At 33.0% G+C, this 23,485-nt stretch overlaps 1 protein-coding gene across 9 annotated transcripts in view; it reads left to right on the forward strand.

The window, feature by feature from the left end:
* Positions 1-23,485, forward strand: part of LOC100881812 (lachesin) — a 491,556-nt gene that overhangs the window by 348,515 nt on the left and 119,556 nt on the right. The window lies entirely within an intron of this gene.

Below are 23,485 nucleotides of genomic sequence, written 5' to 3' on the forward strand. Positions count from 1 at the left end.
ACATAAAACCAGCACTATAATTTATCAAAAATCTACTAGAAAAAGGGTAAAGGTTATAAACCAGGTAAAAGGTCTTCACCGGAAGGAACACCCTATTGAACGGTCATAAAAAGCGTAAAGACATAAAATTCCCTTTTGCCGAGTAACATACTCGCTCGAAAAAAGTACCATATTCCTTGCCACTTAGACGAGGAGCGTTCTCAGAATCGCGGCCTTATTCCGCTTCAGCCAAATGTACACGGTGGTTGCAATGGCAAAGGCAAAAGCAACAGTAAGTCTGCACGGAGATAGCCATCGTCTCCTTCTTTGCATAATTTCAACGTGGTGAAAGGGAAGTTTGCATCTGTATCAGAAAAGAAGAAGAAAAAGCAGCGGGAGGGTCGGTCGTCGGCGTTGCAGTCGGTAAAAGGAAGGGAAGGATGCAAGGGTAAAATGCGGCTTAAATAACAACACGGACCGGTGTGCTAAGGTGAAGAAAAGAAGAAAAGTTCAGTCAAAGGGGGAGAAAGATAATAAAATTACACTCAAGACGATATGCTAGCCGCCACGAAGGGTAAAAGGTGCAGCTACAAGGAATTGTCGGAGAAAATGTGAGGAAATATTAAGTTAGAAATATTTGAATTGTTAGGGCGGGCGATAAAGGTTTAATCACGAGTGGATCAAGAATTTAAGAGTAATACCTTTTTTGTAATTTTAACCTCTTAGGACTTAAGCTCTTCGGACATGACTTTTGAGGTTAGGAATGGAACAGATTTCTTTCGTCAAATTATATTTTATTTAATTTAAATTAATAACAAATGAATTTAACAATTTTGAAACTATTAATGATATACACAAAATATAGTGATCACATGTAGAATTATTTTAATTTTTAATTTAAAATTTAATTTACAAGATTGCTAACATTACTCGACACTTCAACCTTCCTTGCAATAATTATGACACAATCATGAAAGAAAAAAGGTTAAATAATTACGAGGATTCGTGTTTAAAACAAAGAAATCGCAGGAAGGACAACGGGAAGAAAGTACAGAAAGACACGAGATAAATGTATAAAGAAAGAGTAAATTTACAAGAACGAGGAAAAGGGCCGCAAGAAAGGTCGGAGATAAACAGAAGTCTGTGACGATGGCGAGTTAAGTCGTGGTTACGGCTGTGTTGTCGGTGTCTTAGATTCGACGAGGTAATTCTTCCCCGGAAATTGGATGTACCTAAGTTCATGCTACGATCTTGCACCTGCCCTCGAGCGATAAGATCGTGCAGGATAATCGAATTTCATTGAATACGCTCCGTGCCCGCAGACCGTATAGACGATTGCGTCCGCGAGCTATTGCTTCGAAATTCAAGCGATGGAGGCTATTGTCAATGGAGAAACCGAGATGAGGAGGACAAACCGGATCATCTCGAAGATGGCTCTGTAGAGAGGATCGATTCGATTCGATCTAACTGTTACATCGTCACGCATAAAACGTAAAATTCTGGCGAGGTTAAATCGAGACACCTTTTATCTTTCAATTTCATTTTTGATAATCTTCTGAGCGTGGAGAGTATTTCGCGGAAATGCGGCGAAAGGAAAGTGCGAGGGAAATTTCATTTTCATGCAATTTACGCGAAATATGTAGTGCATTTTTTAGCATCTTTTCATTCCTCTATCGACGTAGAGATCTTTGTGGCAAACTAGGAAACTCTTGAGGTTTTTGGGAAGAGGAACTGATATATGCTGGAGGATATTAAAAATTTTCAAATTTTGTGAAGTTATAATTTTTAATAATTTTAGTGATTTATATTTAAATTTCTGATTTTCTTGCACCTACAACAGCAAATTCTTACTTTTGAAAATTTTTATCGTATTCTCAGATTTTGAAATTCTTAAATTCTCAAATTCTTCTATCTTTAAATTCTTAAATTCACAAATTCTCAAATGTCTAAAATTATTCGAATGTTCAAAAATTCACACGTTTCTAAAAATTCTTACACTTTCATTTTTCTAAAATTCCAGATATTTAAACTTTCAAATATATACAAAAATTTCTTCACATTAAAATTTCCTATGATACCAATATTCTCGAATTTCCAAATTTTCTATGTTACCAAAAATTCTCAAATTTCCAAATTTTCATTTTACTGAAATTTCAAATTGTCTTCGACAATAATTTTTAGTAGAAACTAGGCGCCATGTTCCCCACCTAATTCTAATGTATCCCTCATAAACAAGTCCTCTGATAATCCTCTTCGCATCCTCTTTTCTTTGCAAACGCGACTCAAGTAAAACGAAAGACTTCTATAAAATACCCTGTTGATTTAATTTATAAGAGGCAAGTTCTAGCGACGATTTTTGAGATCAGAGTAGGGCCGTGTATTCTTTTCTTGAATGAGGTAACAACGCCCTGATTCTCTCTTCTGCTTCTCTGAGATTCTTTCTTTCGTTAATACCGTAGAAGATAAAGATCTCTTTCTTTGTTTCTTCGAGATGGGAAATTCGTGGAAGCAGCTCGTCGACGAAAGGAAGTTGGTAGCGGTATATCTTTCAGAAACTGTATAGAAGATTTCTTTTGGAGCTTGTTAAATATACCGAGTGTGTATTGTCTGCATAACTTGTAATTTTACTAATAAATGCGGGAACAAGCAAGCTTTGAGGCATTAGAAGGGTTTATCTTCTTATCAGATAATGTATTTTCCTTGAATAAAATAATTGAAGTGTGAAGGAGATTTATGAAGAAAGTGTTTAATTGAATTTTTGAGTTGTTGTTTGTTGAAAAATTATAGATGTGCCATTTATGCAACATAGGGGCGTTAGAAATGAATATTAGTAACTTCACTACTTAAAACACTAGAAAAACAGATAAAATCGAATTTAGCCAATTAAATACGTAAGACAAAGGTTACGGTTATATTGCGAAACAAAATGGTTGTTCAAAAAGTGCTATTGCCGAGTGCGTTAATAAAAGACGTAACCATGGCGAGAAGAACCGTTCAGGACACTCTTCAAAAGTGTTTCCTCGAGATAAACGTAAAACTACAATTAGCTTCTAACTTGACCATATCATTGATTCAACTGAGAGATGATTGCAAATGAAATGTTGCAAAAAATACCATTCAGAACCATCGTAGCCGCGCATCGTTATGGCAGAATCGATATTGGCACCACTACTGAAAAAAGAAGATAAATCAACGAGACTTTCGTTCGCTAAAGCAAACATAAGTTCAGATTGGGAAAATGTTAGTAAAAACATTTATTTTATAATAAACGAATGTTTTGTAGTTACAATTTGTTTTTTGTAGGTTATATTTAGTGGCGAGGAAAAATTAAGCTTATTTACTGTAATGATTTTATTAAAATTTGAGTTTTATGAAAGCAAGACAAGTATAAGGCTGACCCATTTGCAATTGATTTATTCTACGTGTTGAAATAAAAAAAAAAATACTATATAGACATATTACATACAAATTACATAGAAATATTACATAGAATATTATACAGAATATTACATAGACAATGAAGAAATATTATATAAAGAAATACTATATTGCTCAAATTTACCAGAAATAAATTGTACCCTAATGTACATATAATACTTTGCTAAAATTAATTTAAACTTAAGGCGAACTTACACCACTTTCAAAGTAAACAATCTTCCAATACATCATTCAAATTTCCACAAACCAAATGTTATGGAATTTCGATTATTTTCTCTATAAATTGCTTACAGAGAAAAATATATAAAGTGCTATCTATTGTTGTCTTCATGTCTTCGAAGACTTGTCCTACTTTCAAAATAAACAGATCAATTAATGGATCTCAAAATGTCCGTCATTCTTAATAATTGAAGACGTCGGCAGAAAATAGAAATTACCTTCTAAATTCGTAGACAAGTGCAGCATTTTGGAATAAAGTCCGTGAACTTACTAATGAGGCTAAACTAACCTCAAACGGTAAACATGGCTCCTATAAACAGTAAACTGCTGATCTGTTCTGCATCGCGTCAAATTATCCGCGAGTTTGCTGCTCTTATTTCGTATTACTGTCATAATTTATTAATAAAAAGTGTTATTGTATAATACTAGAAAAATAGGTTTTAAAATTTGAAACAAGAATTAAAAAATATAATGAAATTAATATAACTTAAATAAATAAATTTTTCTGCAAATGTGAACTTAGAATTGAAGCACCTTATTTAACCTAATTGTAAGTTAAAATATCAAGCAACATCTATTTAATAAATTTTATATAAATTTTAATTTTATTTTAATGTAATAACCGAATACTAATATTTTCGAAAAAGACAAAAGTTGACGTTTTTATAATATCGAATTTCAGTATCCAGCAAAAATATTCATGATCTTCACTCGGTGACTCATTATTTCAGCCATTATTCTCTCAGTTTTAAACTCGTTTCCATTAAATAGTTCTGCAGAGGTACGATAATTTTAAACGTGTCCACGCGCGACAGAAAGTAGAGGATCAGATTAATAATCTCCGCTCTCTGAATTAAACATGCGGTAGCTCAAATTCAGCGCGTAATTCCCAATTGTGCAATAGCTGGTCATTATTGAGCGGAAAACGTGCTTAACCGTTGCCAACACCTTTCATTTTGCTCTGTTGTAGACCGGCTCTTGAATGGCAATGTATGAATGGAAATAACTGACGCTTCGAGTATGTTCAGAACAGCTCTGGTTAATTGTCACAATTTATTAACCGCGGAAAACAAGCTCGATCATTTAACTATCTTATAACCGTGAAATAATGCACTGATGTTTCTATGTTTATCGTTAACGTTGTGTATTAAGTGTACCATTTTGTGTACCATTCTACAAATCAAAATTATTTAGCTTCCATATAAAGTCTTATTACGGTATTTACTCTCATCTATCTCACTTTTTTGTTCCTGTAATTTTGCTTTAAGGTTACTGGATTTGAGCAGAGTTAGGAAAAAGCTCTTCTAAATTAGTTTTCACGTCATGACAGTTAAAATAATAGGTCTACATAAAAAATGTATATAATCTTTTTTGTAGAGATTTTTAGGAGCTTCAAGCTTTGTTCGAAACTTTTTTTCCTGACATCGATAGTTTAAGAGATATATAGTAATATATATTTACATGTATACATATATACTAATATATACAATATATGTCATAACAGTTAAAGCAATAGGTCTACACGAAAAAGGTATATAACCTTTTTTGTAGAGATTTTTAGGAGCTTCAAGTTTTGTTCGAAACTTTTTTTCCTGACATCAATAGTTTAAGAGATATATACTAAAAACCACATACATTTTTGTAAATAACTTTTTAGCAACGACCTAAAACCTCCACAGAATTACCAAAAGTAATTTGAGGTTAGGTTCTACATCATATCATGTAAAATCTAGTATGTGATTAATATGAAACAATCTATAATAATACAAGTGAAAAATATTTAATCAGAAATAAATATAACCATCTATGTAACAAAATTAAGGCACCATCTTATTAAAGAAGAAATATCATGTTCTTTTTGCCTGAGGCAAGGAAAAATCTATTTTTCGTGGACCACACTTTATCTCGCTGGAGCTGCAGTGCACTGAGAAACTCTTACATAAGCTGAAAGCTTACCTGGAAAAACTATAATGCCTTGACTTACAAGCTTATTTTGTGTGAAGCAGGGACAAGGAGCTGCTTAAGTGGATCCTAAATCTTTGGTAATTTTCGTTACTGTTAAATGAATCTTCACCTTGTCTTATAAGCTACGTCCTTTTCCTCTACTTTCGAACAATTGCCTGTCATTTACTTTATTAAATTGCTGGTTTCTTATTGGTCCTAATACTACTTTTAGATCTTCACAACAAATTACAAATAGTTTATATTGATAAGGATAATTTTTACATTACGAAGAAAATTAGCAGTTTTTCTTTGCTACCTGCACAATTTTTATTCAAATAAAAAAACTGTCAAGTTTCAAAATTTGACAAATGTTGAATGTCAGATTATTTAATTATGCGAAAGTCCAGTGGATGCCATGATTAAAATTGGGCACCCAAATTTTTTAATAAAAATTTTCCACGTGTTACAAAAATATTTTAAGTTTCATACTTAGGAGGTAAAAATGTGGAGAAGTCTTAAACTAAATTTAAATTATTATTTGTTCATTGCACAAAAATTAAAGAAATAAAATAGCTGAAAATTTTTAATTATACATATTGTATGTATACCAGTTTTACAATTTTTATAACAAATTTTTTTTTATAGAACTCTGTATTTCTATATCAACTGCACTTTTTATTTTCTTTACGTACATCGTCAGTGACAGTTGTACAAATAATAACAAATTTTTTAAACATAACTTTGTATTTCTATATCAACTGCACTTTTTATTTTCTTTACGTACATCGTCAGTGACAGTTGTACAAATAATAACAAATTTTTTAAACATAACTCTGTATTTCTATATCAACTGCACTTTTTATTTTCTTTATGTACATTGTCAAATATAATTGTTTATCGGATATTCTACGAAAATTATTTGTCATCGAAAATCGTATTTATTAAACGAAAACTATTTCCAAGTGTGTCTCACTTCTCCAGAATATTTCGGCCGAGAAAATTAAAGGGTTGGATCTACCAGTGTAACTATTCTACTCTAACTAAACGTGCCCAGTAGCTATCTATCTAACCCACCTCGCTCGCGGGACTTAATTTAGATTCGTGCGGATTAACTTCTAACTTTTGACCTCCTCGAACTGTTACAAAATTTCTCGAGACCCCTGATTACGCCATACCTCGCTATTCCCTTCCACCGAATAATCGTCTAAATTTTCGGAATCGTTTGCATATGTAATGAATAATTTAACTTCTGCGTTACTCATTGTCGCTGTAATCGTTCTGATTTTCTATTTTTCAAGTCAGGAAATTTATTATTATATTATGCAATTTCATTCTGTAAAATTACATGTAAGGATAATTTGTAATTTTATATATTTCGTATATTTATTATTAGATTCTTAAGAAATATTTTTGTGATTTGAATTTGAAGTGTTTATAAATATGCAATCTTGAAACTTAATTTTACAAGTTATCTGTAGCTCCAAATATTTTAGAAATAATTAAGGTTCCAAATTATTGAAAAAAGAATATTTTTATCTCCAGTCATAACTATTTTTACGCAAATATTACAAAATAAGTATTTTTTACTTTGTGTCCCAATTTTCGTACATAAAGAATGTACAAGTCGAATAATTAAAAATTTATTTCAAATAATAAAATAACAATTATGAAAACTTCATGTGACGCTGCTAATTGTGATACTTTTTTAAATCAAAAGTGATAAAATTATCATCGTTAAAGTTTAATGAACATATCGATTTAACAGTTCCAGAGTCATTATAAATTTAATTTAAATAAAATTTCTGTGTTACCATCTCTGTCATTTAAAGATAAATGTTTTAATTCGAAACCATATCACCGGGTATAAAAATATATGCAGTGTCATTTGGAAAGATGGAAGTGACTTTAACATTCAATTAAAAAATGTATTTTATGAAAGTTTAACATATAGAGATGTAACAGATAGAAATTGAGTAATATTTGTTGAAAATATTTTCTTACCAAAAGGAAATGTTTGAAAAGTAGTGGTCAATATTAAATGATACACACTATGTATTCGATTGGTACATAAATAATTTTGCGACCCACATTTCTTTTTCTGCAGAATTATTCATTAACGGTAGATTTACGAACGTTTGATGTGCAGTCAATTTTAGGTTGGAAATAAAGTAGGAAATAATTAAATAGAGGTTGAAACATAAATTATTTCATAAAATTATTTTTTATGTTTTAGTAAATTATCACAGTAATTTCTTTAATTTTAAATGAGCTATTTAAAAGGAATCTTTACTTAATTTACATTTGTATATTTTTATATTTTTACTTGTTTTATGTTTCTTTACAACTTTACTTGTTCATCAAATTTAATATTAAAATTTAACGAATAAGAATTTCAATCAGTTACATTAACAAAACTTTATTATACTTTTTATAATTTTTTATTCTTTCCAATTTGCTTAGTTTTGAAAGATAATATAAAAATGTTTGCAAACCTAATAGTGGTACATATGGTTCAGTGCATTTCAATATACCAACCCTCATACTTTCAAAGATCTAAGATTCTTGCCTGTAAACAATAAACCGCATGAAATAAAATTGTCGTATTAACGTAAATAATAATCTAGGTTTCATAAAATTTGATATTCAAGTTTCATAAATATACGATCCTCATGTATTTTCCTTATGTCGATGTCAATCGAGTTTCATAAGTAGACTTAATCATCTTACCTTCATTTGTTTCATTTTACATTCATAAAATTCGTTTATAAAAGTTAAAAAGTGAAATGCCTCGTGAAAAGAACTTTCAGAGAGAAAAAGTCGTGATCGATGCTTTCCGCATTGAAGGCAAAGGTTACGGTTATATTGCGAAACAAAATGGTCGTTCAAAAAGTGCTATTGCGGAGTACGTTAGTAAAGGACGTAATCATGGCGAGAAGAACCGTTCAGGTCACCCTTCAAAAGTGTTTCCTTGAGATAAACGTAAAACTACGATTAGCTTCTAACTTGACCATATCATTCATTCAACTGAGAGATGATTGCAAATGAAATGTTGCAAAAAATACCATTCAGAACCATCGTAGCCGCACATCGTTACGGTAAAATCGATATCGACACCACTACTGAAAAAGGAAAATAAATCAACGAGACTTTCGTTCGCTAAAGCAAACATGAGTTCAGATTGGGAAAATGTTAGTAAAAACATTTATTTTATAATAAACGAATGTTTTGTAGTCACAATTTGATTTTTGTAGGTTATATTTAGTGACGAGGAAAAATTCAATCTAGATGGACCAGATGGTTTTAATTCGTATTGGCACGATATACGAAAAGATGTGAAATGTTTTTCGAAATGCAACTTCTGTGGTGTCTTATGGTTTATGCGTTTTTCGAGTCATGAAAATTTTTTTAGCATTTTCACGAAATGAACAGCAATAATTATAGCGATATTTTAGCGATTACTTATCGATTTCTCTGACTTTGAAATAAGTCGTCAATCAGTCGTAATGTGTTTTTTTTTCTCTACAAGTATTACCGCAGCCTTCATTTTTTACATATCCGTAAATATAATTTTATGTCTGAGTCACCAATTTAGAGATAAAATACTAAACTTCGTCCTAATTAATAATATAACATTATACCGAATTAATATATGTACATTAGAATGTATATTAGATACGTTAGAAAATTATTCAGAGTATTATTGAACAGAACACCGCAAAATTTCATTTTCACGCAAGATATTGCATCGGTTCATAAATCTATACGTACATTAAGATGTCGTTTTGCTGAATATAACATTCAGTTATTGGCCTGCACGTTCTCCTGACGTTAATCCCGCACAAAATTTATGGGGAATGTTGTTACGAGCGATTTTTTAAAATAACACATTCAAATGTAGATGAATCAAAGCTTGCAGTAGCTGACATATGGAACAGTATCGGAGAAAATGTAGTAAAAGATCTGATTGGTAGTATGCCAAATCGGATTTTCGATATAATTCGTGGTGGTAGGATAAATTATTAAATTGCATATTTTTGTATATGAAACAAAAACACCTTCTTAAACATTGGTATATTTATACATATTTATATCAACTGTTGATATATTTATGGAACGTCTGAAAGTTTTTATTCGTCCTAATATTATTATGCAAAATTTTGTTTATATAATTTGTTTACACACTACGTATTAGTATTTAGAGAACAGTGACCATAATGCTGTTTAGAAACCAGTGACCATAATTTAAAGCAAAAGTTATTAAAAACAAAGGGGGTTGGTATCTCAAAACACTGTATTATTTATTTCGTGCCTTATTGGAGACCTCGGACTATTTTATGGTGGAAAAAAGAAGTCAATAAAAAACGAATGAACAAAATATTTCGATAAACCTAACAGGTAGTACTTCGCCTACGTTTCGCGAGTTCCTCCCGAAATGAAGCAACCCCGTTGCATCCATCGTGTTTATCGCGGCTGTCTGCGTTAATCAAACTGATTACAACTGCCGTAAATTGCTGTCACCGACGGGACAATTTCGGGGCCAGTTCACCTCTTCTGGGACAAATTGTGCTTTATTTTGCCCCACGCAATTCCAGAAAATTGCGCATGGCGCTCGATGGAACCGCTTATGGCAAGAAGAACAAGAACTTGCTATGAAAACTTGAACTCGCCGACAAATGATCGTACAATCTCACAGTTATGTATCAAATATCTTACAATTTGTGCACGGATCCTGGCAAACTTTGAAATTCGAATAAAATATTGCTGTTCGAGATTATGTTATTGTCCATTATTTATAGTACTGTTAAACATATGTGTAGGAAACCTAGATTATATGTTAGGTCATATTTTTATTTTTGATGAACCTTGCCAAATATTCTCACAATATTCTTTCTCATAATTCTCATAATTTTGTGTTGAATACGTAAATAAATTTATATAGGATTTCTATGGAAATCTAAGCGTTATTCACATATGGATGACGCAGTCAAAATGTTAAAATTAAATAATTGAAATTAAATTTTTAAAGAACCACCCTGAAAGAAATCTTGAATTAATGAAAATCACAAACCTACATTTCACAAATTGCACATCACAAAAAATTAAAAAATTGTTAAGAAATATCATTATTCCGCGAAAAAAAATGTAGCAGATAATGAGGAACCTACAATGAAGAAATTCTCATGAAAAATTAAGCTCGCCAGAACATAGTAGCACATTTTCTTCGTTCATCAAAATTCTACGGTAAAAGGAAAGCCAAGTTCTACGTTGTACATCATAAATTTTTCGCCGTAGAGCGAGTTAAGATGAGATCCAAGAAATACATTAAAGAAAAAGTAAGTTCCGTTGCATACAAAATATTGTAGGCGAATAAGCGGATAAAATTCCAGGCGAACCCTTATTCACGTAGCTAGAAAACCAGTGATTCCTCGCGAAAGTTTCGCAAGGTCGATGATATTATCGAGATTTCTGATACGACAACGCGCTACGTGCGGCTATTATAGCAAAAGTTGATACTAAAAAGCTTGGTAGTTTGTACACAAGTTTCCGGTCGACTCGGTTCAACTTCTTCTATGAATGTGAAACTCCCCGGGAATGGAATTCCTCGTTGAATAGACGTTCAAGTTCAGCGAAAGGAATGGAATTCGAGCACTTTCGGAAACTTAATATATGCATTTAATTGAACTTTGCTGGAACTATTATGCAATTTCGTCGAACTTTCGCTGATCCGTAAACTATTTATCGTAATGAAATATAGACTCGATGATGGGCTGATTGAGGAATATTTTTATTACTTATTTAAGATTTAAGTAGGTTCACATTTAAGACGGTTTATAGATTTTAGTGAGTTTAGATATGTAAGTGGGTTTATAAGTTTTAGTGAATTTAGAGATTTAAGTGAGTTTTGCAGGTTTAAGCAGGTTTATAGATTTGAGGGAATTTACAGGTTTAAGCAAGTTTATAGATTTGAGTAAATTTACAAATTTAAGTAAGTTTATAGATCTAAGCAGATAGGCTGGTGGGCTCCAGTGAGTGATAGATTTAAGCGAGTTTATAGATTTGAGTAAATTTACAGATTTAAGTAAGTTTATAGATTTAGACAGATAAGCTGGTAGGCACCAGTGAGTGATAGACTTAAGCAAGTTTATAGATTTAAGTAAATTTACAGATTTAAGTAAATATATAGATTTAAGTAGGTGGGCTAATAGGTTCTAATAAGTTGACAGACTTAAGCAAGTTTATAGATTTGGATAAAATTACATATTTCAGTTAGTTTATAGATTTAAGTAGGTAGGCTACTAGATTCCAGTGAACTGACAGATTTAATTAGGTTTTGTAGATTTAAGTAAGTTTACAAATTTCAGTCAGTTGATAGGTTTGAACAGACCATTTATATTTAAATACTTCATTCAATTCACTTACAACAACCTTATATATGTCCACTCCTAAATTATAATAACACTTGAATTCACATTTATCAGCATTGACCTTCATACACATAAGTATCCCTTCTATAAAAGAAAATACTCCGTCTCTCCTATTTTTATTCTGCAATTCATAGTCGATGCATAAAATCAAATATTTTTCCTCAGAAATTTAATTCTGACATTTACACCTTCCCTTGAGGCAGTATTTTTACACCTGAAGATGTATTTCCACTCCTCGAAATACGAAGTCATTCATTCATTCTTCGTCCAAAAAAGCAATTCTCCCAAAAATACAACTTCTCTATTTTATCTTCCAACATGTAATCGACATGATTAATCTAATTACTCTCCATATAAAAATCGATCTCCAAAGTTCAATCAAGAAAATCGAGTTTGCACAAACATCCATCGAACGTCCCGAATAGGGGAAAGACGTGGTAAATTCCACGAAGGAATCTCCCCGTACGCTTTAAATTTAACACAATCGCGAGAAGCGTTCAGCAGTCGCTAAGGAAACGGCAACGAACTGTAAAACGAGGCAGCGATGTGAAATTTACATTATTCCCAGAATTATTTGCGTCAAAACGCGACGTGCTTCTGCGACCTCCCCGCGACTCTCACTATGTCGGGTACATCTTTAAAATCGTCCATCAATATTGAACGAGGAAGCTCTCGTACCAATAGTCTATTCACGGGCGTTGGTGGCGATGCACAGAAGCGCGAAGGTTATGGTATTACCACGAAAGTACGAAGATCTGTCCTTTGGCCCCCAAAGCGGAGGGAATTCTGCTTTCTATGGGGTCCGTTGCCGCAAAACCACAGTCTGCTCCCTGACCGGTCAACCCAGAAACCTATTACAGGATTTCCTAGCGTTTTGCCGCAGCATGGCAAGCGTATTTCGCTAGACGATATTCCTGCTGGACGTCCTTAAACGATTCGCTGTTTTAACACGTCCAACAGCACACGAAGTTGCTGCCGCGCTGCACCCGTTCCTCTTGGTCGATTTAAAGTGAACCTTCTAGTCGCCCTGGGCCAAGTTGATCATGTTGGTGATTTATGTTAGCTTTTCAATTAAGAGTTAGGTAGTTCGAGAACGGGTCATTGTGGAGTACTGATACTGTCATGGTTTTTATATCTGAATGTGGACTTGCACTAGTTATTTCTCTGATACGTTAGTTGGCTGTCAATACGTCAGTCATAGTTACATTGAAACAAAAGAAAATTAAAATGTTAGTACTTTATATTCAGCGATTCTTAGCAACAGAGATCATAATTGAACTTGTACTTCAAATTTAAGCATAATAATACGAGCAAGATTTATTACCCTTGCACCATGAGTGCCTCACGAGTCAGACTCGTCGAAGTATTGCAAGGAGTTAGCCCTAGTGTGATTTGTTTGTCAGAGGCTGTCAGAACTATTCATTGTTACAATATCAAAACAGGTACATTGTGTTTATCCTTCACTGCACAAGTTCTAATCGGACTACAAGCTAAAATTAATAGAAGTTTATGTAAGATCTGTTAAGTTTGAACTGTGAGTGCATCACGAGTCTGACATCAAAGCACAGCAAGGATTAACTCCATAACCTATCTTTTCTGTAATTGTATCAGAAGTAGCTAAATAATTACTGGTGCAAAATTAAGATACATAAAGAATGTTTATATGTTATATTTTGAATTTAGAGATTTTTGGTTATGTAGATTATAAATGACATTGAACACAAAAGTCAGTCCTTGTGCAAATATAGGTTGTGCAGATATAGGTTTGTCATAGTATGACATAGGTTACGCACATATAATATAGGTTACGCGTCATGTGTGTATATGTCACTTTATTATATGACGTCAGTATTAATCATGATCACAGTCATTCGTTAAAACCAAAATAAAGAATGATCATGTAGGGACAAGATTGCCATGTCTAACGCAACAAGACCGATTATTTGAAGCAACTGATACCAATAACCTAGCGTCGGTACAAGTTAAGAAGGATTTATTAAAGGTTACCACGAACTTCTGATATTATAGCAGTAATACTCATCATGAAGATCGGCTACCGTAGCCACATAAAGCGGCTTGACCAGCCGACCTGGAAACCTATTAGGGCATCCCAATGTTTCGCCTTACGGGCTTACTTCATCGCCGCAATCGCATCAAGAGACACACCTTCACACGAAGATCCTAAGCTATTAGCCGGGATTTCTCTTTCCTCCAATTTAAATGATTTATTTCGCGGTGGGCCGACCTATCTCTGACCAAATACCTAACTCTAACATTTAGAGCGAATGCCTGCCCCGCGATATTTCGCACTGTCGCTGGCCCTTTAATTACGTTCCTCTAATGACGATCAATTTTAGCGAATATGGTTTCTTTGGTAAATTGCTTCTTTGTAATTTGTTGGAAATTCGCTTCTGTATCTGTTTATTTTAATGGAGCTTCTAAGGCTGAATCCACTTATTTGGTTAATAGCAACCATGATGTCGTTTATTGATGCTTTGATGGAATGAAACATGTCCTTAAAAAATTTAGGTTAGCCTTTGCCGTTAATATTGTTTAAGATTTCATATAAATCTAGAGGAAGTTTATAGTTTTTACATTCTGATTTATTTTGTAATGGCCTTCCGTATTCTGATATCTTGTTAGTAAAAGTTTTACAATGGAACTTCAGAAGTATGACAAAATGAATTAGCTAGTTATTAGCTAATTTAGCAGCTAAGTTAACTTCTAAGTTAGCAGAGTTTGAATTTTTAAATTCCTCAACATTCACATTAATAAATTTCCAAATTTTTAAACATCTCCAAATATTTCCATATTTGCAAATATCTGTTTGATATTTCATTTTAACTCTGAGTGTAACATTACGAGATTTGTTTAATTTATGAATATTTAAAATAGAGTTTATTGCTCGAACAACAACCGTGTTTTCTTTGATTAAATCTGTTGTGATTAAAATGTTTTTTCCTGACGTGAGGTACAGTGTAGACGCGTTTGGAAGTATTTTTGTTCTTGATAAACGAAATGTTAGTAACATGGCAATTGCGAAATTTCATTTACGGATTGATATGTCGGTACAACGATCGTTCATTTTTATTTTCAATTTAGGTAAAAGGATGTTTGCTGCCATCTACAGTAATTGACTTGTCCGTTCTCTACTTTAATATACTATAAAGTAAATAAGAGTGAGTTTTATTCGTGTCACAATATGGGGATACTCGGATGACCTCGGAAACTAGAATAGGGTGCAATCGGTTATTATAAATAATAAAATGTATAGTAGTAACCTCATATTGACATCTTAATGACATTTAGATCACGTACAGTAATTTACTATGATAAACTGTGTAGATCTTTAGAATTTCAAGGTCATTGTCAAGGTCGACGAGCAAAAAATAGTAATTAACCATTAACAATGAAATAAATTTTAACATTTTAAATATATAAATAAATTTTAACATTTTAAATAAATAAATAAGTTTTAACACTTTACTTACTACAATTAACAATGAAATAAATTTCAATATAAATTTTAACATTTTACATATATAAATAAATTTTAACATTTTTAATAAATAAATGAATTTTAACATTTTACTATATGGCACGAAATTTAAAATTGTTTATAAGTGAAATTACCTACAAAAATTTTGATTGCAATTATTTATATGAATTTTATTATGTTTAATTCTACAGAAAAGCAGCAATATATTTTTACACTGAAATTTTTTTCAATATTTAAATAATTGAAAATTTGTAAAATTAAAAATGTGTTTCGTGGAATATTTTGGGGTTAAAAAATGTGTTCAATTTATTAATAAATTAAGAAATCCCGAATTTGAAGAAATGTAAATTTTTAACGTAAACAATCACTTGCAAATTTAATGTTAATTAAATGCTGTAGAATTTACAAATTGCAAATACTTGTACTGAGATAAGGTTGCAAACAAAATATCGAAACTAAATTTGCAACTGTAATTGCATGGAAATTACAGCAAAGATGAATTATTACACGTGGATGGTGCCATCGGAAGCTGGTGTATTATTAATTTCGTGCAGTGCAAAATAAATAATTAATTTTCGGAAACTTCTCTTGTTCCTATATTTCTGTCACATCTGATGGGTGTTCCACAATCATTAAATTTGTAACAATTTCTCAAATTTCTATTTTACTCAAATCTCTTAATTTCCAAATTTCTATGTTCCTCGAATCTCCATATTACCAAATATCGATGTTCATTAAATTCTATATTCTTCAAATCCCTATATTTTCAAGTCTTGATGTTTCCAAATTTTATAACCTAAATTTTTACGTTCCCCAAATCTCTATATGTATTCTTAAATTTTTACAATTTCCAAATCTCCATATTTCAGAGTTCCCACAACCATTAAGTCTCTATATACTAAAATTCTTTCAACCCTCAAATTTCTATATTCCCAAATTTCTGCGTTCCTCAAATCTCTATATTCCCATATTTCTATGTTCCCCAAATTCCTGTATTCCTAATTTCTGCAACTGCCAAATCTCAATATTTCCAAATCTCTACAACTCTCGAATCTCTATATTCCAAATTTCTACGTCCTCCAAATCTCTATATTCCCCATTTCTGCAACCCCCAAATCTCTATATACTCAAATTTCTACAACCCCTAAATCTCTATATTTCCAAATTTCTACAACCCCAAAATTTCTATAGATCCAAATTTCTACAAAGTCCAAATCTCTATATGCTCAAATCTCTGCAATTCCCAAATCTCTATATTCCCAATTTCTGCAACCCCCAAAATATTTGTATTCTCAAATTTCTACAACCTCTAAATCTCTATATTCCCAAATTTCTGCAACCCCCAAATCTCTATATACCCAAATTTCTACAACCCCTAAATCTCTATATTTCCAAATTTCTGCAACCCCAAAATTTCTATACATCCAAATTTCTACAACGTCCAAATCTCTATATTCCCAATTTCTACAACCCCCAAATCTCTACATTCGCAAATTTCTACGTTCCCCAAATCTCTATACTCCATATTTCTGCAACCCCCAAATCTCTACATTCCCAAATCTCTATATTCCCAAATTTCTGCAACCCCCAAATCTCTACATTCCCAAATTTCTTCAACTCCCAAATCTCCACATTTCCCAAATCCCTATATTCTCGAATCTGCAAATTTGCAAATTTCTGCTCACCCCAAATTTCGATATTCCCAAATTTCCTCTTCCTACATTCATAATATTTATTCTATTATTCTCTATATTTATTACATCCCTTACTTGCAAGGTTAATGTACCCATTTCATAAAATTTAGTATTTACTTCGCTCGAAACGGTATCTTTGAACATTTTCAAGGACTTTCAAACTCAGTTTTTCCAAGAATAATAGGAAGCTTTGTACACAAAAATTGTCTTGCATATTTCCGATTTACTTTCCCGCGCGAAGTCACCATCTTCCAGTTTGTATCCAAGATGTTGCAAGGCGTCATGAATAATTCAAGAAGAAATAAACTATCACGAAGTACTCTAATTCAGTCAGTGCTACTAATAGCCTTTATTTTATTCATGCGCCATTTACTTTGTAATTTACGGCATCGTACAAATTTCTGTTTCAATGAAAATATTTCTACTGGAACCTATATCATTTATCGACCTTCATCATTTTCTCGTTAAGTACGTTTTACAAACCTTTCGTCAGATATTCGCGTTTATTCGCTGGTTGATCACAAGAAATTATCAGTAATTTATAATAAGTATAAATGTATAATATTACTGATTAATTAGTATTATCTCTTTGCACTCTAAGGTAATTTGACTGTTTGCAAACAGCGATTTTAAAACTTACTAGTATAAAAGTTAAATGAATTCTTTTCAGGTTATTACTTTTTTATTAATAATTTGACTATTGTTTGTTTCACTGTGTTTATACATCACACGTGTCATATTATAGAATCAGTTAAAAAATGCGTATTGCAAATTATTGTATTAAATAAAATGGTGACTAAGAGTCACCTCTCGAACGCAAAGGGTTATCATTTATGGTGAATGCAGTTTTATTTGGTTGCTGAATTTTGCTAGGTTTTAAACAATTTCTTTTGTTACAATTAATTAAACTTTTATATTTTCTGTTATTGTCATTTATGTATCATATTACTACGCTAGATGTGTGTTCTATTGCCACGGGTTAAATCATAGGTGTTAAATCAAGTGTTACATCGCAGGTATTAGATCTGCTGATAGATCACAAGGCTTTGCGTTATAGGTCTCCATATGTTTGATTCTCACGCGTTACACACATGTTCATATACGATATATGTATTATCATGTATGTAATATGTATCGCTACGCATTACATATTTTTTTGAGCTAGATTTCTACGGTTTATATATCCCTAATCGGTAGATTCCTACGCGCTAAAATCCCACGCGTTATGGCACCATGCGTTAGATTCTCAAGTTTTCTATATCCCCATTCGATAGATTCCTACGCGCTAGATTCCCACGCGTTAGATTCTCAAGTCTTTGGTATCGCCACTCGATAGATTCCTACGCGCTAGAATCCCACGCGTTATGTCACCATGCGTTAGATTCCCAAATTTTCTATATCCCCATTCGATAGGTTCCTACGCGCTAGATTCCCACGCGTTAGATTCTCAAGTCTTTGATATCCCCACTCGGTAGATTCCTACGCGCTAGAATCCCACGCGTCATGTCACCGTGCGCGAGATTTTCAAGTCTTTGATATTCCGACTCAATAAATTCCTACGCGCTAGAATCCCACGCGTTATGTCACCATGCGTTAGTTTCCCAAATCTTCTATATCCCCATTTGATAGATTCCTACGCGCTAGATTCCCACGCGTTAGATTCTCAAGTCTTTGGTATCTCCACTCGATAAATTCCTACGCGCTAAAATCCCATGCGTTATGTCACCATGCGTTAGATTCCCAAATCTTCTATATCCCCATTCGATAGATTCCTACGCGTTAGATTCTCAAGTCTTTGATATCCCCACTCGATAAATTCCTACGCGCTAGAATTCCAAGCGTTATGTCACCATCGCGTAATACACCTCTACATACTGTATCCCTTCACGTTACATACAGCGCGTTGTATCACCACGTTACATATCTCAGCATTGCATCACCACATGTTATATGTCTTGACTTGTTACATATTCATACGCATTACATATCTCTACGTTGTGTTGCCACGTATCACTAATCCCTACACTGTGTATCGCGACGCATTACTTCTACGTTTTGTGCCGCCATGCATTATGTGTCTCTGCTTGTTGCATATCCTCATGAGTCACATATTTCTACGCGTTGTATCGCCAAGTGTTACATGTCTCCGCTTATTACATATCCTCACGAGTCACATATCTCTACCCGTTGTATCGCCAAGTGTTACATGTCTCCGTTTATTACATATCCTCACGAGTCACATATCTCTACGCATTTTATCGTCACGTGTTATGTCTCTATTTGTTACATATCCTCACGAGTCACATATCTCTACGCATTTTATCGTCACGTGTTATGTCTCTATTTGCTACATATCCTCACGAGTCACATATCTCTACGCGTTATATTGCCATGCATTATATATCCCTGCTTGTTACATACTCCTACGCATTGTGTTACATGCATGATAACCTACACTCGTTGCATTATAACGCCTCATTAATCCCTACGTGTTATATTCCCACGAGTGATTCGTCGGAGTTTTTTACTAATAATTCAAAAACGAATCTTTAAACCCCATTTCTGCAAATGAAAAAGTTATTAAAAATCATATCCCCTATACCTGTTTCCGCGAGCTACACTAGTTGTGAAACATCCTGTATAATTTCTACATAAAACTTAATTCTATTATTGAAGTACCTATTTAGTATTAAGGTACCATTTAGTATTACTTTAGTAATGTACAATTTAAGCTATTATTTAGTATTAATCTACCACAATATGTTGTTCCTGAAAAAGGATAACAGTAGTTACAATTTATACGAGGGTTGCCTTTTAAGTTTTTACAAAAAGTGAAACAGAAACGAACAAGTTCGAAACAAAGTGTTTTATTGCTTTCCGAAATATTCGCCCTTAAGATCTATACATTTTTGCATACGCTCAAATCAATTTTGGAAACATTTTTTCCACTCTGAAGCTGATATCGTATAAACATGGTTTTGAAAGTCTTCAACAGCTTTTTGAGGTGATGAAAATTGTATGATCAGGATCATACGAATATATCCAAGTTTCGTCTCCTGTAACAATGTTGTATACGGATTTTGAACGTCCTCGGTCGAATTTTTTCAACATTTCCTGACACCAATCAACACGACCCTTTTTTTGCGCTGCGGTCAAATTATGCGGAATCCATATGGAACATATCTTTCTATTGTTCGATTGTAAAAACTTAAAAGGCAACCCTCGTACATAAATGCTATACTCTCCGTACAAAGCTAAACTGAACAAAGTATCTCGAACAAAGTGTCCGTAAATTGCAGAGTGTACCTACACGTTATATCGTCACGCAATATATGACCACGCATCACCACACATAGTTTTACCACACGTTGCATCTGCAAACATTGCCACGTACGTCCACGAATATCGAATGACCCAGTTACCACCGCTCAAAGGTTAATGCACACCATACGCGTTTCAATTACCAAAGTTGTTCCTGGAAGAACAGATTCATTATTCCTGACAATTCGATTATACAAGCTCGTGTTTATTGCCGAGCGTACATCTTTATCCGCGTTTTTGGATGTCATCGGAATTTCGGTCGGCCAATTACAGAATTGGATTACGTTCAGCTCATTAATCTAAACATCCGATCGGAACGACGTGGTCACAATCGAGCCTTGCTAAATGAATATTCGCGTTGTTACCAACGGTGTACATGTCCAGATATAAAGATTGATTTACGAGCCTCGCCGGCCGTGGAGAACAGTGAAAAAGTTTTAATTGCCTCGGCCATGTATTAAATAATTTGGTTTGGTGATACCGTTCAGCGAGTCGATGCAGTATTTATAACGGTCATGCAATTTTCTGCCTCACTTTTCGCAAATGTTCTTCGATGATAGAAATATCTATTATTAACAGAGAGACTGACTTTAATATTAAAATTACTGGCGGAAACCGCAAAACCATAAATCCTGCATGACAAAACAAATGGAATATTTCTGCGTCTTTTAGTCGTATTGACGAGTGGAAATTGGATATTCGGTAATGGATAATAGTACCCTGAAAATTGGTTAATCCATTGTCTGGTCCAACAAAGAACTGGCCATTTTGTATTACGAATATTGATGAAATGTCTGTGGTCGATGCAATCGTTTTTATCAAAGCTGTAAATTCAAATTAACTTCTCATGAGTGCTATTTTGTGCCACTTTTATGTTATCGTATTTGGTCAAGCTTTTAAATTATTACATTCTAACAAACATTATATGCAGCAGAGTTACTTATTGTTAGTTGTAATTGGGGATTAGGTATTTTATGTCGAAAGTGTTATTGAAGAGTTTATGTGGTCATTGCTTAAATTTGAAGAAATTAATTTGTATGCTATAATAGGTATATTAGTATACATATACCTACGTATAGTATACCCAGGTGTATTAGTATATCTGTACAGAGTATAGGTATCTCATAACTAGTGTAGGTCCCTGAAATGGGGAGTAGCTGACGTGATTCTGAATAAAATTGCCCTTTGCGAAAATGGGATTCGAAGCTTCGTTTTTGAATTATTAAGGAAAAACACAAAGATAGTGATGGCTTCGAACCTACTAGCTGGCGCGAACGTGATCAAGCGCCTTCGCGTCAGGACACTCTAAACGTTTAATAAGAAGCCCTTATGTTAAATCTCAGTTAAATAACAAACAGAACAATTACAAAAAATATTTACTTATTCATTTCTCATAAATAGGGAACAGAATTAGTTATGTGTAATTAACAGAAGTTGAACAAATGTCTTCAGTTGAGCAAATGATAATAGCAAAACAATTTCTGTAACTTTAAATTTACACAAAATTTATAAACCATTGCAGTGAGACTCACTAATTCTTTAAAAATAATCTTGCTTGATAGAAATAGGAACTTATAACTAGATTGTTCCATTTATCGTAACTATTCGTATAGGTATATGTGTACTGTACTATATGTAGGTATAGGGTTCATGTGTTTTGGTATGGGCCATGTGGTACGACACAGTTATTGGGAAACTAGTTTTATTTAAGACAGGTCAGGTTCATTAGCTTTATTAGCCCTTAATGGCCGCACTTCGTCATAGTATACCTGGTACGCTGAGACGTTTAAGACCCCAGCTACAAAAATTGTTTTTAACAAAGAAGCTACCATTTAGTTTAACTGGAAGAAGTTATAAATGATTCTTGAAAGTCGTTCTCAAAGTTGGGAGCTTGAAGTTTGAGAATTCTGTACTTTGGAAATTTAAGAATTTAGAAGTTTGATAATTTGGAGATTTGGGAATTTACAAATTTAGAAGTTCTCGTGATTTGGGATTTCGAAATTTTGACACTTGAGAATTTTGAAATTTTGGAATCTTGGAATTTTAGAATCTTGGAATTTTGGAATCTTGGAATCTTGGAATCTTGGAATCTTGGAATCTTGGAATCTTGGAATCTTGGAAACTTGGAATTTTAGAATCTTGGAATTTTTGAATGTTGGAATTGTGGAATCTTGGAATTTTTGAATTTTGGAATTTTAGAATCTTGGAATTTTGGAATCTTGAAATTTTTGGAATCTTGGAATCTTGGAATTTTGGAATCGTGGAATCGTGGAATCTTAGAATCTGGGAATCTTAGAATCGTGGATTTTTGGAATCTTGGAATCTTGGAATCTTAGAATTTTGGAATTTTGGAATCTTGGAATCTTGGAATCTTGGAATTTTGGAATTTGGGAATCTTGGAATCTTGGAATTTTGGAATTTTGGAATTTTGGAATTTTGGAATTTTAGAATTTGGGAATTTTGGAATTTCGACTTTGGTGTTGAGGAGATTCGAAAATCTGAAACTTAAAAAATTTGGAGGTCTAGAAATTTGGAAACTTGAAGATTTGGAATTTGGTATTCAATATAACTATAATAGAAGTATGTACACGTACTTATTCTATGAACCACGTATGTGAACATATCAGAATACTATAAAACCTCATCTTGACCACTCACTTATGTACGAACGTACAAGCCAAACCGTGCTAAATGCAACTTTTTGTCAAAAAATCTAATTTTCTCAAAAAGAGCTACAAGCGTTCACAGTGAAATACAACTTCGTTTACTTTGAGTCAATCACCAACTCGTAAATTAACATTTGTACGTATGCCAATGGACCACAACGTGTCAAATTCCTTATCAAGGTATTCAACAGTTGTTGCTACATGTCTGAAATTGTATAACTACCCCATAAACACGCAATCGAGAAAATTGGTTTTCCCATCGCGAGGGAATCCGGCGTTCTTCAGTCTATTTCGTTGGAA

The sequence above is a fragment of the Megachile rotundata genome, chromosome 12, assembly GCF_050947335.1.
Source record: "Megachile rotundata isolate GNS110a chromosome 12, iyMegRotu1, whole genome shotgun sequence".
Lineage (NCBI taxonomy): Eukaryota > Metazoa > Arthropoda > Insecta > Hymenoptera > Megachilidae > Megachile > Megachile rotundata.